This window comes from Pristiophorus japonicus, unplaced genomic scaffold (assembly GCF_044704955.1).
Source record: "Pristiophorus japonicus isolate sPriJap1 unplaced genomic scaffold, sPriJap1.hap1 HAP1_SCAFFOLD_187, whole genome shotgun sequence".
Lineage (NCBI taxonomy): Eukaryota > Metazoa > Chordata > Chondrichthyes > Pristiophoridae > Pristiophorus > Pristiophorus japonicus.
In genome coordinates this window covers 1,354,064-1,370,980 of record NW_027251558.1, presented here as the reverse complement: position 1 = coordinate 1,370,980, position 16,917 = coordinate 1,354,064, and the positions used below count along the sequence as shown (strand labels likewise).

At 43.3% G+C, this 16,917-nt stretch overlaps 1 non-coding gene across 1 annotated transcript; it reads right to left on the bottom strand.

Moving 5' to 3' along the window:
- Positions 1 to 12,536: 12,536 nt before the first annotated feature.
- Positions 12,537 to 12,608, bottom strand: trnah-gug (transfer RNA histidin (anticodon GUG)). Its single transcript has one exon. It is a non-coding gene; the product is annotated as a tRNA-His (tRNA).
- Positions 12,609 to 16,917: the final 4,309 nt, after the last annotated feature.

Below are 16,917 nucleotides of genomic sequence, written 5' to 3'. Positions count from 1 at the left end.
CACCCAGCTTAGTGTCATCTGCAAACTTGGAGATATTACATTGAATTCCTTCGTCAAAATCATTCATGTATTTTGTAAATAGCTAGGGATCCAGCACAGTACCCTGCGGCACCCCACTATCCACTGACTGCCATTCTGAAAAGTACACGTTTCTTCCCAATCTTTGCTTTCCGTCTGCCAACTAGTTCTCTATCCACGCCAATACATTACCCCCAATACCATGTGCCTTAATTTTGCACAATAATCTCTTGTGTGGGAATTTGGCAAAAGCCTTTTGAAAGTCCAAATACACCACATCCACGGGTTGCCTTTGTCCACTCGAATACCTACATCCTCAAAACACGCTAGAAGATTTGTCAAGCATAATTTCCCTTTCATAAATCCATGCTGACTTGGATCGATCCTGCCACTGCTTCCCAAATGCGCTGCAATTATATCTTTAATAATTGATTGCTGCTTTTTCCCCGCCACCGATGACAGGCTAACCGGTCAAAAATTCCCTGTATTCTCTCTCACACTTTTTATAAAAATGGGTATTTATTACCTACTCTCCAATATATAGGAACTGAACCAGAATCTTTGCAATGTTCGGAAATTAACACCAATGCATCTAGTATTTCTCGGGCCACTTCCTTAATTACTCGGGGATGCAGACTATCAGGCCCTGTGGATTTACCGTCATTCAGACCATTCAATTTCCCGAGGACCATTTCCTGACTAATAAGGATTTCCCTCAGTTCCCTCTTCTCGCTCAACCCTCTGTCTCCGAGTATTTTCGGGAGGTTATTCGTGTCTTCCTTAGTGAAGACAGAAGCAAAGTATGTGTTCAATTGGTCTGGCATTTCCATGCTCCAAATTATCAATTCACCTAATTTGATTGCAGCGACCGACATTAGTTTTCAATAATCATTTTCTCTCACATAAATATAGAAGTATTGCAGTCAGTTTTTTTATTCCCTCCATTCTTACTCTCATTCTCTATTTCCCCCTCCTGATTAAACCCTTAGGCCTCGTCTGGTGACTTCAAAAGTTCTCCCTGTCCACAGGTTTGCTGCTTTTTTTGGACAATTTATTTGCCTCTTTCTTGGATTTAACATTTTCCCTAATTTCCCTTGTTAGCCACGGTTGAGCCAACTTTTATTTTTTATTCTTATGCCTCACGGGGAGGTACAATTCTTGTAGATCAGGCATGTTATATTTAAATTTCTGCCGTTGCCGATCCACCGTCAACCCTTTAAGTATCATTCTCCAGTGTATCCTAGCCAATTAACGTCTCATACCGTCGATATTTCCTTTTTTTCAGTTCAGCTCTCTAGTTTTTTAATCAACCGTTTCACTCTCCATCTTAATAAAGAATTCTACCATATCATGGCCACTCTTCCCAATGGGCCCCGCTCGACCAGAATGCTAATTTAGCCTCTCTCGTTACCTCGAATATCGCCAAGCTTATCATCTACAGGGTTGTAGTGATACACGTCCTCCTGTATGATACAGATTCGTGGACCATATTCAGCAGGCACCTCAAATCGCTGGAGAAATACAACCAGCGATGTATCCGGAAGATCCTGCAAATCCACTTCGATGATGCACGCACCAACATCAGTGTTCTCGATCACACCAACATCCCCAGCTTCGGAGCACTGACCACACTCGACCATCTCTGTTCGAAGGGCCACATTGTCTGCATGCCCGTCACAAGAATCCCAAAGAAAACGCTCTACTCGGAACTCCTACATGGCAAGCATGCCCAAGATCGGCAGAGGAAACATGTAAAGGACACCCTCAAATCCACTTTGATTAAGTGCAATATCCCCAGCAACATCTCGGAATCCCTGGACAAAGACCACGCCAAGTGAAGGAAGAGCATCCTTGATGACGCTGGCCACCTCAAGGTTCGTTACCGAGATCATGCTGAAAACAATTACAGGCATCGGAAAGAGGGTGCAGCAATGCAGACTCCTGGCCAAACCTTTCCTCCAACGACTACCAGTGTCAGAGACTATAATTACCGTGTTGCACTGTACTGTCACCTGAGAACCCAAAGTTAGAATGGAAGCATTTCTACGTCGATTTCGAGGGACTGCCAATTATGAGATGGAAGATTAAAAGATACCAACTTTCCTTAGAATTGTGTTACATCAATTGTAAAAAATCTCAAATATTTCTATATATTTGCATAGAAGTGACTGTCTTTCTTTCTTATTTCTATCATTCTTTATTTTCCTTTTAGGCTCGCCCTCCCCTTCTCAATGACTCTATGTCGTTGCTTCTCACGCTTTTATGTCTTGTCCTCTTGCTCTGTTGCTCTGATGCTCGCATGCTCAACTCAGATTTGTATTTATGGAGAACATTTAATGTAGTTAGCTCGCCCCCAAGCGTCTTACATCCAACGCAGTATTTTAGAGTGTTTTTCCAATTGCATTTTAGGAAACGACAAAATCATTTGCGATTAGCGACCTCGAAAATGCTGCAATGTAATCATGACCAGGTCATGTTTTTCTCTGCATGTTGATTTACATTTACATATAATGTGTTGTGTTGGACTGAAAGCCCGTATTACCAAAATGCCTTGCTATTCTTTCTGTGCACTTTGTGAGACTGGCACATGCAGACCTCAACATTCAACCAGCTTTCTGCTTACCATGGTTTATCAAATGGCTCAGATAATTTGAGGGCAAGGATGACTTCAAGAAAAGATAATAGAAGGATCAGCAAGGTTCAGTGAGCCATATCTGAACGTGTCACATTGATTACTCTGGAAAGGAAGTGGAAGATGTTAATGCAGCAGTAAAACAATCAGGGCTATAAATGCATGGATGTTTAGTTAATGCTTTTACTCACTTGACGTTCGTATATATCTTTGAGATACCATACATTATTTCTAGTATGCATCGAATGTCGTGATGACAAGTTTAATTAGTACAATCATGTGAAGGACTATGGCATTGCAACTCACATTGGAGTTATGGGTAGTGTGTGTCTCAGCAGCTAGTTGACACTTGAATCAAAAAAAAAACGCAGGGCAGTGCATTTTTCCAAAGAAGCTTCCGTTCACGCTGGTTAAGGGAGCAATGTGGCTCAGCAGCTTAGATACTGGTTTTGTGCGGTACGGAAATACTTTGGGATTAATACTGCTTTTGCCAAGTGCGAGGTTTCAAAAAAGTCCTGATCCTGCATTAATATAACTGAGTGTGTGTGTATTCTGAATGGTAAAGTAACCAAAAGAAAATCATCAAGAAATTAGTGCAACATCTTGAAGTTTAAATTGATTTTTGAAAATTACTTTGGCTGACTTGGACTGACGTGATTTTATCAAAGTCTGTTCAAGTCGAAATAAGATAACAAACAGAAAGTCGTTAGTTTTACAATGTCTACCGTTGGGATTGATAATTAGGAGAAGGGGCTCTGGCCAGAAATAGAGAAGTCTCAATCTTATAGTGCAATGAGCTGAATGTCCGAAGCAGTGAGGAAAGACGTCAAAAGCTGTCGATTCCATGCGCTCGGAATAGTCAGGTCTGTTCTGAAGCTATTCAGCATCTTGTGGATGCACGGAACAGGAATCAAGATCTACAGGAAGGGATATCTAATCTGCAGCATGTACAATTGGTGGCCTCACACTGGAGTTATGGGTTGTGTGTGTTTCAGCAGCTAGTTGACACTTGAATAAAAAAAAACGTCGGGCAGAGCGTGTTTCAAAAGACGCTTCCATTCACGCTGGTTCAGGCAGCAATGTGGCTCAGCAGCTCAGATACTGGTTTTGTGTTGTACGAAAAGACTTTGGGATTAATACTGCTTTTGCCAAGTGCGAGGCCGCTCCCAATCCACGTCCTGTTAAGGAGATGGGAAGGTGCGCACCACCCCGCCCCCTTTGAAGGAGATGTGACTGCTATTACCATCCCACGTCCTGTGCATGTGATCGGAGTGCAGAAGCTGGTGATATTAGGTTGCCAAACGGAGACACAAGTTGATGAAGCCAGGTGGTGTTCAACGGATTCCCAGATCGAAAATTTCAAAAGGATAAGTTACAATAGCTACCGGTCCCTTCCCTGTGCCGTTTATATTTCTCTATTTCGGAGCTCCGAACTCAGTTGGAACGAGTAGCGATTTTAGGTATGGAGAAGTAGCATTCAGAATCTTGTTATCCCGCTGCATCACACCCGATCTTACGGTAATTCGGAGATTGGGGAGAGCATGTTCGAGCAGAAGAGATGAGAGCATGATCATGAGGCTATAACTCTCAAAAGAACAGGTTAAGAGAACACAGGAGAGAAATTGCACAGCGCCCTATTTGGGGCAATAACTTTGCGGTTGTGCTGCCAACTTTTATTAAAGTTACATAAAAAAATAATTTGCGTGGCTGTTCAAAGAGCAGAATCAGAGACAAGAGACAAGAGAAGGATGTTCTGGCTTTTGAGGGAGTGCAGCGAAGATTCACCAGGCTGATTCCAGGGATGGCTGGTCTGTCATATGAGGAGGCACTGGATCAACATTATTCACTGGAGTTCAGAAGGATGAAAGGTGAACTCATAGAAACATATAAAAGTCTGAAGGGATTGGACAGGTTAGAAGCAGGAACTATGTCCCCAAAATTGGGGAAGTCCAGAACCAGGGGACAGAGTCTTAGGATAAGAGGCAGACCGTTTAGGACTGAGATGAGGAGAAACTTCTTCACTCAAAGAGTTGTTAACCCGTGGAATTCCCTGCCGCAGAGAGTTGTTGATGCGAGTTAATTGGATATATTCAAGAGGGAGTCAGATATGGCCCTTAAGGTTAAGGGGATTAATGGGGTATAGAGAGAATCAGGAAAGTGGTACAGATGGAATGATCAGCCATGATCTTATTGAATGGCGGTGCAGGCTCGAAGGGCCGAATGGCCTAATCTTGCACCTATTTTCTATGTTTCTATGTAAGAGGCTCTTCAATGAGAGGAAATAGATAGGAGCGGCTGTTTCAATAGCAGGATGAAGGAAAGCGGCTGATGGTAGAACAGGAGCAGAGAGGAGCGGCTGTTTACAGAGCCGGAGCAGAGGGTCCCGTCTGTTTGAAGGACGGGAGCAGAGAGGAGCGGCTGTTTACAGAGCGGGAGCAGAGAGGAGCGGCTGTTTACTGAACGGGAGCAGAGAAGAGCGGTTGTTTACAAAGCGGGAGCAGAGAGGAGCAGCTGTTTACAGAGCGGGAGCGGGGAGGAGCGGCTGTTTACTGTGCGGGAGCAGAGTGTCCCGGTTGTTTAAAGAGCAGGAGCAGAGAAGAGCGGCTGTTCACAGAGCGGCAGCAGAGGGTCCCGACTGTTTACAGAGCGGGAGCTTTGAGGAGCGGCTGTTTACAGAGCGGGAGCAGAGAGGAGTAGATGTTTACAGAGTGGGAGCTGAGAGGAGCGGATGTTTGCAGAGCGGGGACATAGAGGAGCGGCTGTTTACAGAGCGGGAGCAGAGAGGAGCGGATGTTTGCAGAGCGGGGACAGAGAGGAGCGGCTGTTTACAGAGCGGGAGCAGAGAGGAGCGGATGTTTACAGAGCGGGAGCAGAGAGGAGCGGATGTTTACAGAGCAGGAGCAGTGAGGAGTGGCTGTTTACAGAGCGGCAGCAGAGATGAGAGGCAGTACATTGTGCTGGACCTGTGGCGTTTTTCGAGCAGTTGTTGAACAAATTAATTTTCATCACCTACAGTACTTGGCTTTTCTTTATTGTGCTTCACTTTTTATCAACAAAATGCAATAATTAATTGCGCTGGCTTGAAGATTAAATAACTAAGTAAGGTAAGCTTTGGAGCGAGAATACTCGCCTGCCACGTGGGAGACATGGTTATTGTGCAAACAATAAACATACCACATCCCTTAAACATTGTTGCAATATAAAGTATAATTTTGTTTTTATACGCGAGATAGTAAAAATTTCAACGGAGGGCAGAAAAGAGATCTAAGGCTGCCGAAATATAAAGTATAAATTACATAAACACTCTCAGTGAAAAAGGTAAGTAACTGATCACTTGACTCTGAGAATTTTTATTGCCCCAACATTGGACAGCTCATTCTTCAAAGTGAATCTGGCCGAATGAAAACGTGCGATCCAGACGTGATTGGAATCCGCTGCCATCTGATCTGGAATCAGAATGGCTAACATTGCAAAACAAGGTTCAAAGCCAGTAAGTGCAGCCGCATCAATAGGACGGATATCAAATGGGAATCAGCCATGATCTTGTTGAATGACGGAGTAGGCTCGAGGGGTTAGATGGCCTACTCCTGTTCCTAATTCTTATGTTCTTATGAATATACAGAAGGTCAAACAGTATCGGGGAGCAAAGCAAAGTTAATGTTTCAGGTCGATGAGGGTTCCTCAAAACGTGTATATAGGTTGGTGCAGTACGGAGCAGCTGTTTAAATGTGGAGCAGATAAGACACGGATGAGATTACCGGTCAATGCCGATCCCCCGGTTGTATTAATAAATTTCTCGAAAAAAATTAAATGAACACATTGACATGAAAAGCGGTTCAAAGAAAACTCACATTTTTGGGTTTCAGTTCGCCATATCTCGATCTGTCACGCTGCTCTGTTTGCTTGTGCATCCCGGTGCTGTATATATGCCAAGTCTGGTACTACATTCATACTTAAGCAGTTCCGTTGTCGGTTTTCTATGAAACAAAAGATAATTGCCCCAATTGCTCAATGCTGCAACAGAATATACCCAAAAATCCACCTTTGATCTGTCGCCATTGCTCGAGCCCGACGCTGGGCGGTTTGTGTGTCTCTTATTTCACCCGGTGTAGGATTATTGTACAAACAAGATGACTACTTCATTGTCCGAGCAATGGATCGCAAGGATGTGCGCATCACCAGTGCCATGGCAGGAACTGATGAATGTTGGACTGACCACTATCTAATCCACTCTGGCATTTAAATTAATGTAGAAACATAATCGCAGCAGCCACAGAATAGCTGCTGCAGTAAAATCAACGCAGGAGCATTGAGAAACCCTGATAAGAAAGCTCTATTCTGAAATCGCAACAAAACAAACTGACGATTTCCAGTCAACAGCAAACACTGACTGTCCACAGAGCCTGGTCTGCCCTAAAGGTCTCCATAATTATCATCTGTTAAGAGACGCTTGCTTAAATCCATCAGGAACCATCAAGACTGGTGAGATGAGAATGACCAAGAGATCCAGGAGCTAATAAAGCACAAATGCGAGGCATTTTTGAAACGAAAACAGCAGCACAACTGGATGGCAAGAAAGCAGCTCTTTCGACGTCTGAAGACCGAGGTCCAAGATAAAACTCGCCTTATAATAACAGGTGATGGGTGGATATAGTGTAGGCGATCCTGCAACGAGTTGACAAACACGACGTGCATGGATTCTTTAGCACATTCAAGACCACCTACGGTGCAAGCAGCCAAGTTTTTACCCCAATGAGGCCAAGGATGTAGAGGTGGTTATCAAGGACAGAGACGCAATCAGTGCCCGCTGGATAGAGTACATCGATATACCCCAAAACGACATAATGTCTTCGATGTGAATGTCCTCATTTGCATCCCACACCATGCTACACGCCACCACCTCAGCACAAAACCAACCCGGCATGAGGTTGAAAAGGCCACCTGATAATTAAAGATCAAAAAGGCCATAGGAGCAGCTGGAATGCCAGCCGATGAACTTAAGCATGGCGAAGCAGCAATGTTGGCACTATTCCATGCACTCAATACTCTTACTTGGAAGGAGGTGAGCATGCCAGTGGACCTCAGAGAAGCTATAATCGTGAACCTCTTCAAGAATGGCGACATTTCTGATGGCAGTAATTAAATAGGAGTTCCCCTGCTGTCTGCCACATGGAAAATTATCACAATAATCCTCCACAATCATCTTCCCGCATTGGCTAAAGAGTTCCTCCCAGAATCGCAAAACATATTCCGCCCACTGAGCGCGACAGTCGCCATGATCTTCACCACACGTCAAACTCAAGAAAAATGCAGAGGGCAGCATCCACCTATATAAGTTGCATTTTTTGAACAAACAATGGCCTCCGATACCCTCAACCCTGAGGGATTATGGAGCGTCCTTCTCTAATTCGGCTGCCCTCAAAAGATTTTCACCATCCTCCGCCTCCTTCACGATGACATGCAAGCCTTGATCATGACAAACGGATCCACCAGATACTCAATACCCATGCGAACCGCGGTCAAGCAAGGCTGTGTCGCCATAATAACGCTCTTCTCGCTCTTCCTTTCTGCAATGATGCTTCTCACCCTCATTAAGCTCGCCACTTTATTTGAGCTAATTTGCAGAATTAACGGGAAATTGTTCAACCTGCATTGCCTCCAGTCTGGATCCAAGGTCGCACAATCCTCTGTTATTGAATTACAGGACGCAGACAGTGGGAGGTCTAACTCTAAACCATCGTCAACCACTTCACCAAAGCGTACGAGGGTTTGGGCATTAAATAAAACATCCGTAAGGCAAAGGTTTTCTACCAAGCTGCCCTTGCCGCACAATACACCATACCCACCCCCGCGATTATCAAGTTCCATGACGAGGCCTTGGACAAGGTGAAATATTTTCCATACCTGAGCTGCCTACTTTCAACGTCCAACACCGCCTTCCGTTTGAAAGTGCAACCTTCGGTTGCCTGAGGAAGTGAGTGTTCGAACACCAGGGCGTCAAACCCGGCATCAAGCTCATTGTCTACAGAGGAATAGTCAACCCGCCCTGCTGTATGCTTCAGATTCGTAGACTATGTAAAGTAGGCAACTCATAGTACTGGAGAGGTAACACCAACGCTTGCGCAGCAAGATCCAAAAATATATTGGTTCAATTGAACCTTCAACGTCAGTGTTCGAGCTCAGACCAACATTCCCATCATCGAAACATTGACCAACCTTCATCAACTCCGATGGCCGGGCGACATCGCCCACATGCCCGATACTGAACTCCCAAAACAAGGGCTCGACTCAGAGATCCAGCACGGCATGCGAGTCCTTGCAGGGCAGAGGAGAAGCTTCAAGGACTCACTCAAAGCCTCCTTGAAAAATTGCAACAACCCCACCGCTATCTGGGATTCTGCAGCCCAAGACATTTCAAGAGTGGAGGAGAAGCATCTGTGAAGGCAGGGAACACCTCGAGTCTGTTCGTTGGGAGCATGCAGATGCCAAGGACAAACAGCGGAAGGAGCCCAAGACAATAGAAGCACCCCACCCATCCGGCCCTAAAACCAACATCAGCCTCACCTGTGACAGAGTCTGTAGTACCGCATTGTTCTCAACAGACAACTGTGAACTCATATTTGAGTGGAAGCAAGACATCCTTGACTCCGAATGCGTGCATAAGAGAAGACAAACAAGGTAAGATCTAAATGCACAGAAACATTCAAGGATAGGATATATAACCATACGAGGCAGTTACGTTGAATGTGTTCGATGAAGATGGGTGGAAGGAAAATCTTGTGGAGCATAAACACAAGCATTGACCTGATTGGCCGAATGGAAGATTATGTACTCAAATACATTGTATAACGTGTTGAACATCAGTATGCATTTGAATCTCTTTATGTGAATGCACACAGCATTCATAACAAATTTGCTGAACTGTCGGCACGAATATGTTGCAGTCCATTATTGAAGAAGCAATAGCAGAACATTTGGAAAGACATAATTCGGTCAGGCAGAGTCTGCATGTTTTTTGAAAGGGAATTGATGTTTGACAAAGTTGCTGTAATTCTTTGAGGAAGTAACGTGCAGGATGGTTAAAGGGGAACCAGTCGATGTGGTGTATTTGTATAACAGAAGGCATTTCACAAGGTTCCTCATAAAAGCTTACTGCACAAGATAAAAGTTCAAAGGATTGGGTTTAATATATTAGCTTAGATAGCGTGTTGGCTAATGAATAGAAAACAAAGTGTCGGTATAAATGGTTCATTCTCGGGTTGGCAATCAGTAATTTTTGGGTGCCGCAGGGATTAGTGCTTGGACCACACTATTTACAATCTATATTAACGACATGGATGAAGCGGCCGAGTGTAACGTCGACAAATTTGGTGACGATACAAATATTGGTGGAGAAGCAATGCATGAGGACAACATAAAAAACCTGCAAAAGCACATAGACAGGCTAAGTGAGTGGGAAAACATTTGGAAGGTGGAGTAAAATGTTGGACCGTGTGAGGTTTGCATGTTGGCAGAAAAAAATCAAAGAACAAGTTATTTTTAAATGCAGATAAATTTCAAAATGATGCTGTACAGCGGGGCCTGGGGATCCTGGTGCATGAAATACAAAGTTTAGTACGCAGGTAGCAGCAAGTGATGAGGAAGGACAAGGGAATCTTGGCCTTCATTGAAATGGGGATGGCGTATAAAAGCAGGGATGTCTTGCTGCAGTAGGACAGGGTATTGGTGAGCACACGTGGAACCCTGCTTACAGTTTTGGTTTTCAAATTTACAAAAGAATATACTTGCTTTGGATGCAGTTCAGAGAAGGTTCACTAGGTTCATTCCGCTGAATGTTACAAGGAAAGTTTGATTGGTTTGTCCTCTTCTCAATGGAATTCATATGATTCAGAGGTTGATCTTACCGAAACGTATACCATTATGAGGAGTCTTGACAAGGTTGATGCAGAGGCGCTATTTCCACTGATAGTGGAGATTGAACTAGAGGGCATAATCTTAGAATAAGGGGCCGCCCATTTAAAACTGGGACAAGAACGAATTACTACTCCTAGATTGCAGTAAAGCTGTGGAATTCGCTGCCTCAGAGAACTTTGGAAGCTGGGTCATTGCATGCATTTAAATCAGAGATAGACAGTTTCTTAACCGATAAGGGCATAATGGGTTATGGGGAGCTGTCAGAGAAACACACCTGTGTACATACGGGTCGAGAGGCCTTATGGCCTGCTCCTGCTCCTATTTCTTATGTTATTATTATATTTCCAATATACGTCACCCATACCTAATTCTGACACATTACTGCAATTGGAGGGATTCATCCTCTCCATATGCTCTCCCCGATACTTACGTTTCACTGACGTTCCAATAGACACCGCACATTTCACAAGATGGGATTGTTTCATTCTATGAATACAATCGCTGAACACTCAGTTCCCAGTCACTTTCTAATATACACAGCTCATGACCCGATATTGATTCATTTTTCATATGGAAGGGATTTCTCTCGTGAATATACTCCGTAATATATAATACGCCTTATATATCCAAAATACTCAGCCAATGGCCAATAATGACATTACTGTAATGGAAGAGTTTTACCTTGTCAATATTCGCCCATTTAGTGACTCGCTAAAATGGGTGGTAGTAGGGCGGTAAAGAAACAAATGATGGTCCAGGTCAGGTGTTCGTGTGAAAAGCAGAACCATTAGCAGCATCTGCTGTCCGAGAGAACGGGAGCACTGGTTCGGATGCGATTTGTTGAATTTACATTTGAGTTCGGAAGGTTGTAAAGTGCCTACATATTTACTCAATTGGTTGGTTAGAACGTTGCTCCTGTGAAGCTCTGTCTTTCGAAAAATGTGGGAAAGAAAGCCAAATTCACTAGCTTTTAATGCAACGTTAATCTTTTCTGCAATGCCGATCGGCTGTGAGAAGGTGATTTTGGACGAAACCATAGTGACGACAATGTGGGATTTTCACCCAGGATCTGTCCCAGCTCAACCCTGAAAATCCTAACGCGAGATGAAATCGCTGGACCGCAGATTCTCCGATATAAAACAACGAAACTCATTACGCATTGAAATCTAATTAACTGAAAGTGAAGAAGAAAGGTTTTCCTTCCACCTTGCCTGTGCTGTTTCCCTGCGAATGGTATCGAATTAGTCCCACTCACCGTAATCCGACAAATGTTTCCCATTAATGCACACATTTATAATTTTTGACGTGAAATGAGCTGAGTGCAGCATACTTAGAGCAAAAGCTTAATTTGGCCATGAAGATTACAGTGATTAAAAAAACAAACAGAGGCATGAAATGTTCACGATGATTATATTCGAATCCGCGCATATAGCGCACAATTGATTGGAATATTCTTCGCCTCAAGCACTCTGCTACCTCATATTGCTGGAACATTGTAACCAATCATTCTGCTTTCTGCTTTTTGAATCCAAACAGAAATTCCCTGCGCCAAACTGAACTCACCGCTTGTGCACCCAGTTGCAAAAATGTTGAACATTAACAAACAGCCTCTGTCAGTAGAAGACCTTACGTTGCTTCAGTGAAAGAGCGCCAGAAATGATCGGTTTTGAAACAGATTCAGAACAGTGAAAAAAATGTTTCACACGGTAAATCAAACGACTAACATCGGACTTCGTATGCATCGAAGTCAGGCGCCTTTTCCATTCGCCCACGGAGCCAGTGCAGCCGCCACAACAATTATTTGGGGAGAATTGTAAGCAAAGGGCTATTGTTTCAGGAAGGCAGAAAAAGCTCAGGCAAGAGGCGCGTTTGAATGAGTAAATATGTTTCTGCCGCCAACAAAATAATATTTATTTCATATAGAAAAGGTTGATGTTTTGCTATGATCCATCAGCAGATAAAAGGCAAACTCTGCCATGACTCGGATTCGAACCGAGGTTCCTGCGGCCACAACGCAGTGTACTAACCACTATACGATCACGGCACCCCACATCAGCTGCGGTATTTCGAACCTGATCACAGCAAAGTCACACACAGCACTGTTTAGAAAACATGTTTTTATTTGATGAGGCCAAATTTAGCCCTGACAAATTATGTCAGCGGTGGGATTTGACCGACAACCTGCAGCGAATAGAGCGTTAATCCAGAATAGGAGTGACTGCAGCCGCAGTTACGTTTAAAAGGATTGTTCCCCTTTCACACGGAAATAAATTCGTCCATTGTGCGTTGTAAAAAAAAAAGCCTGGTTCCCGCTGGGAGTTGAATGCAGGTTTCCCCTTTGTAAAGAAAGCGCGTTGAACAGCGAAGCCACGGGGCCAAATACACCACGACCGACTTCCCTCCACTGAATGCTATCAATCAGATTGCTGTCACTGCCTTTTGGACTCTGAAGCCGTTTAGGATCTAACCACCTCCCTTGTCTATTCCGCCATGTGTGCCGATGCTATCTCTCGCTGCGTAAATCACAGCTTCAATCTGTGGGTTGATGCCGAATGATTTCCAGTGTTTGTTTTGAACATGAACTAAATGTGAACAAAACAACATAAGGAATATGAGCAGGAGTAGGCAATATGGTCATTCGAGCCTGCTCTGACATTCAATAAGATCATGGCTGACACGATCATGGAATCAGTTCTACTTCAATGCCCGATCCTTTAATCCAGTATCGCTCGAAAATCTGTCCATCATTGCCTTAAATATATTCAATGACCCAGCCTCCAATAATTCCAGGCATTTATAAGTCCCTGAGAGAAGAAATGTCTCCACATCTCAGTGTGAAATGGGCGGCCCCTTATTCTGAGTGTATCAGCCAAACAACTTTTGAAACTGGGCAACTAATAAGCAAAAATTCATAACAAGATGTTATTTATTGTGATGAGGCAAATACAATATTCGGACTCGCAAGAATTAGCTTCAATTACGTGCAAAACGAATCTGTGACACCAACGCGATTCCAACTGCCCTAATATTAATTGGGATATAATTAATGTGACAGGTATTGAGCATGAATACTTCCTAAAATATATTCAGGAGAATGTGTTTTTCATCCAGTATGTAGCAAGCCCAACAAAGGTTCTGGACTTAGAGTGAGGGAATGAAGCTGGGCAGGTGGTAGGAGTATCAATTTGACAACATTTTGCTGCGAATGATCATAATTCAGTTAGATATTGTGTAGTTGCGGAAAAGGACAAAGATAGACCAGGAATAAAAAGTTTCATTCGGGGGGGGAACCAGTTTTACTGAGCTGAGATATGATTTAGCCAAAGTCGACTGGAAACAACTGTTGAAGATAAATCAGTTTCATAGCAGTGGGAGGCCTTTAAGGAGGAGAACTTGATGGTACATAGCATGTATGTTCCCTTAAAGAAAAAGAGTGGGAATAATAAATCTAAAGCCCCAGGAATTAATGTGGCATACAGGGTAGTTAAAGCAAAAAGGGGAGGCTTTTGATAGCACCAAGGGCTAAAAACTGTAGAAACCCGAGCGGTGTACAGAAAGTGTGGCGGTAAAATTTAAAATGGAAGTTTGGAAAGCAAAGAGAGAGCAGGAAAAATTGTTTGTATGTAAAATCAATGAAACACAGAACATGTTTTATATGTACATTAATGCAAGACATTATCTAAAGGAAGAGTCAGGCCTATTAGAGATTGTGAAGGTAAATTTTACGTGAAGTTCGATGGCCTGGAAATAGTTCTTCCTGACTAAAGTTCATCTGTTTTCAGAAAAGGGAGTGGCGATGCCACATTGCATTCAGGTGGAGGAGTGTGAAATATTAGATGAAAGATATATAGTGAGATTGGAATTATTTAAGAACGTAGCAGCAATGAATGTGGATATCTCCCCAGGCCTAGCTAAACTGTATCCCAGACTGCTAACTGATGCAATAGAGGTAATTACAGAGGCGCTAACATTCATTTTATATTCCTCCCTGGCCACAGGTGTGGAGCCGGAGGACTGAAAGAGTTCTACTGTTGTACATTTGCATAAAAATTATAAAAGGGCAGATGGAGTCTGGCTAAACTTGGTTCTGGGAAAATTGTTGCAAAACATTCTAAGGGCGGAATAAGTGTTCATTGAGAAATACATGGATTAATCAAGGAGAGTGCAGTGGCCTGCAGTGACTTGTGGGGCACCACAGGGATAGTGCTTGGGATCCAGCTATTCACAATACATATAAATGATTGTGATTCGGGAACCAATTGTAATATTTCCAAATTTGCCAACGAAGCAAAACTAGTGTGCGTTGCGGGGAGGAGGCAAAGACGCTGCTAGGCGACTTAGATAGGGTGAGTTAGTGGGAAAACACATGGCAGATGCAGTAGAACGTGCATAATCGTGAAGCTATCCACTTTGGTTGGAAAAACATAAGGACAGCATATTATTTAAATGATTATGGCTTCAGACATGTCGAAGTACAGAGGGACCTGGGTATCCTTGTCCACCAGTCAGTGAAAGCAAACTTGCAGGTGCAGCAAGCAGTTTAGAATGCAAATGCTATGTTGGCCTTCATTGCAAGAGGATTTGAGTAGGAAGAAACATAGAATTATAGAAACATAGAACATAGTTGCAGGATTAGGCCATTCGGCCCTTCGAGCTTGCACCAATATTCATTAAGTTCATGGCTGATTATTCAACTCAGTACCCCTTTCCAGATTTATTGCCATACCCCTTGATCCCTTTAGCCATAAGGGCCATATCTAATTCTCTCTTGAATAGATACAATGAACTGGCATCAACGATTCTTTTCCATAGGGAATTCCACGGGTTAACAAGTCTCTGAGTGAAGCAGTTTCTCCTCATCTCAATCCGAAATGTCTTACCACTTATCCTTAGAATATGTCCTCTGATTCTGGACTTCCCCAACATCGGAAAGTCCAGACTCAGGGGACACATTTTATATGTCAGTACTTTAGATGGATGTATGAGATCCCCTCTCATACTTATCAACTCCAGTGAATACAGGCCCAGTCGATTCAATCTCTCTTTATGTAAGTCCTGCCATCCCGGGAATCAGTCTGTTGAACCTTCACTGCACTCCCTCAATAGCGAGGACGTCCTTCCTAAGATTATGAGACCTAAACTTCAGACAATATCCGGGGTGAGGCCTCACAAAGGCCCTATACAAATGCAGTTCGAACTCCCTACTCCTATACTCAAATCCCTTAGCTATGAAGGCCAACATACCATTTGGTTTCTTCACCGCCTGCTGCACCTGCATGCCAACTTTCCTGACTGGAATACCATGACACACAGGTCTCGTTACATCTCCCCTTTTTCTAATCTGCCGCCATCCAGAAAATATTCTGCCTTCGTGTTTTTGCACCCAAGTGGATAACCTCACAGTTATACACGTTATATTGCATCTGCCACGCATTTGCCAACTCACCTAACCTGTCGAAGTCACGCCGCAGCCTCTTCGCGTTCTACTCACAGTTCACTCCGCCATCCAGCTTCGAGTAATCTGCAAACTTGGAGCAATTACACTCAATTCCTTCAACGAAATCATTGATGTATATTGTTAATTGCTGCCCCCCCCCACTGAGCCCTGTGACATCACACTAGTCACTGCCTGCCATTCGAAAAAGGATCCGTTTATCCAGACTCTCTGCTTCCTGTCTGCCAAACAGTTCTCTATGCACGTCAATACATTATTCCCAATAGCATTAGCTTTAATTTTGCACACTAATCTCTTGTGTGGGACCTTGTCAAAAGCATTTTGAAAGTCTAAACACACCACATCCACAGGTTATTTCTTGTCCAGTCTATTGTTACATCCTTAATAAATTCCAGAATATTTGTCAATTATGATTCCCTTTTCATAAATCCATGCTGACTTGGATGATCCTGTCACTGTTTTCCAAATGCGTTGCTATTTCATCTTTAATAATTGATTCCCAATTTTCCCCACTGCTGATATAAGGCTAACCGATCTATATTTTCACGTTTTCTCTCTCCATTTTTTTTAAGTGGTATTACATTAACTACATCCCAGTCCATAGGAACTAATCCAGAGTTGATAGATTGTTGGATAATGATCAACAATGCATTCACTATTTCTCGGGATATTTCCTTTTGTACTCTGGGATGCTGACTATCAGGCCTCTGGGATTTATCGGCCTATAATCACATTAATTTCCCGCGCACAATTTCCAACCTAATAAGGATTTTCATCAGTTCCTGCTTCTCATTAAACACTTGGTCCCCTCGTATTTCCCGAAGGTTATTTGTCTCTTCCTCCGTGAAGACATGACCAAAATACAGGAGCAAGGTTGTCTTACTACAATTAAAATGGC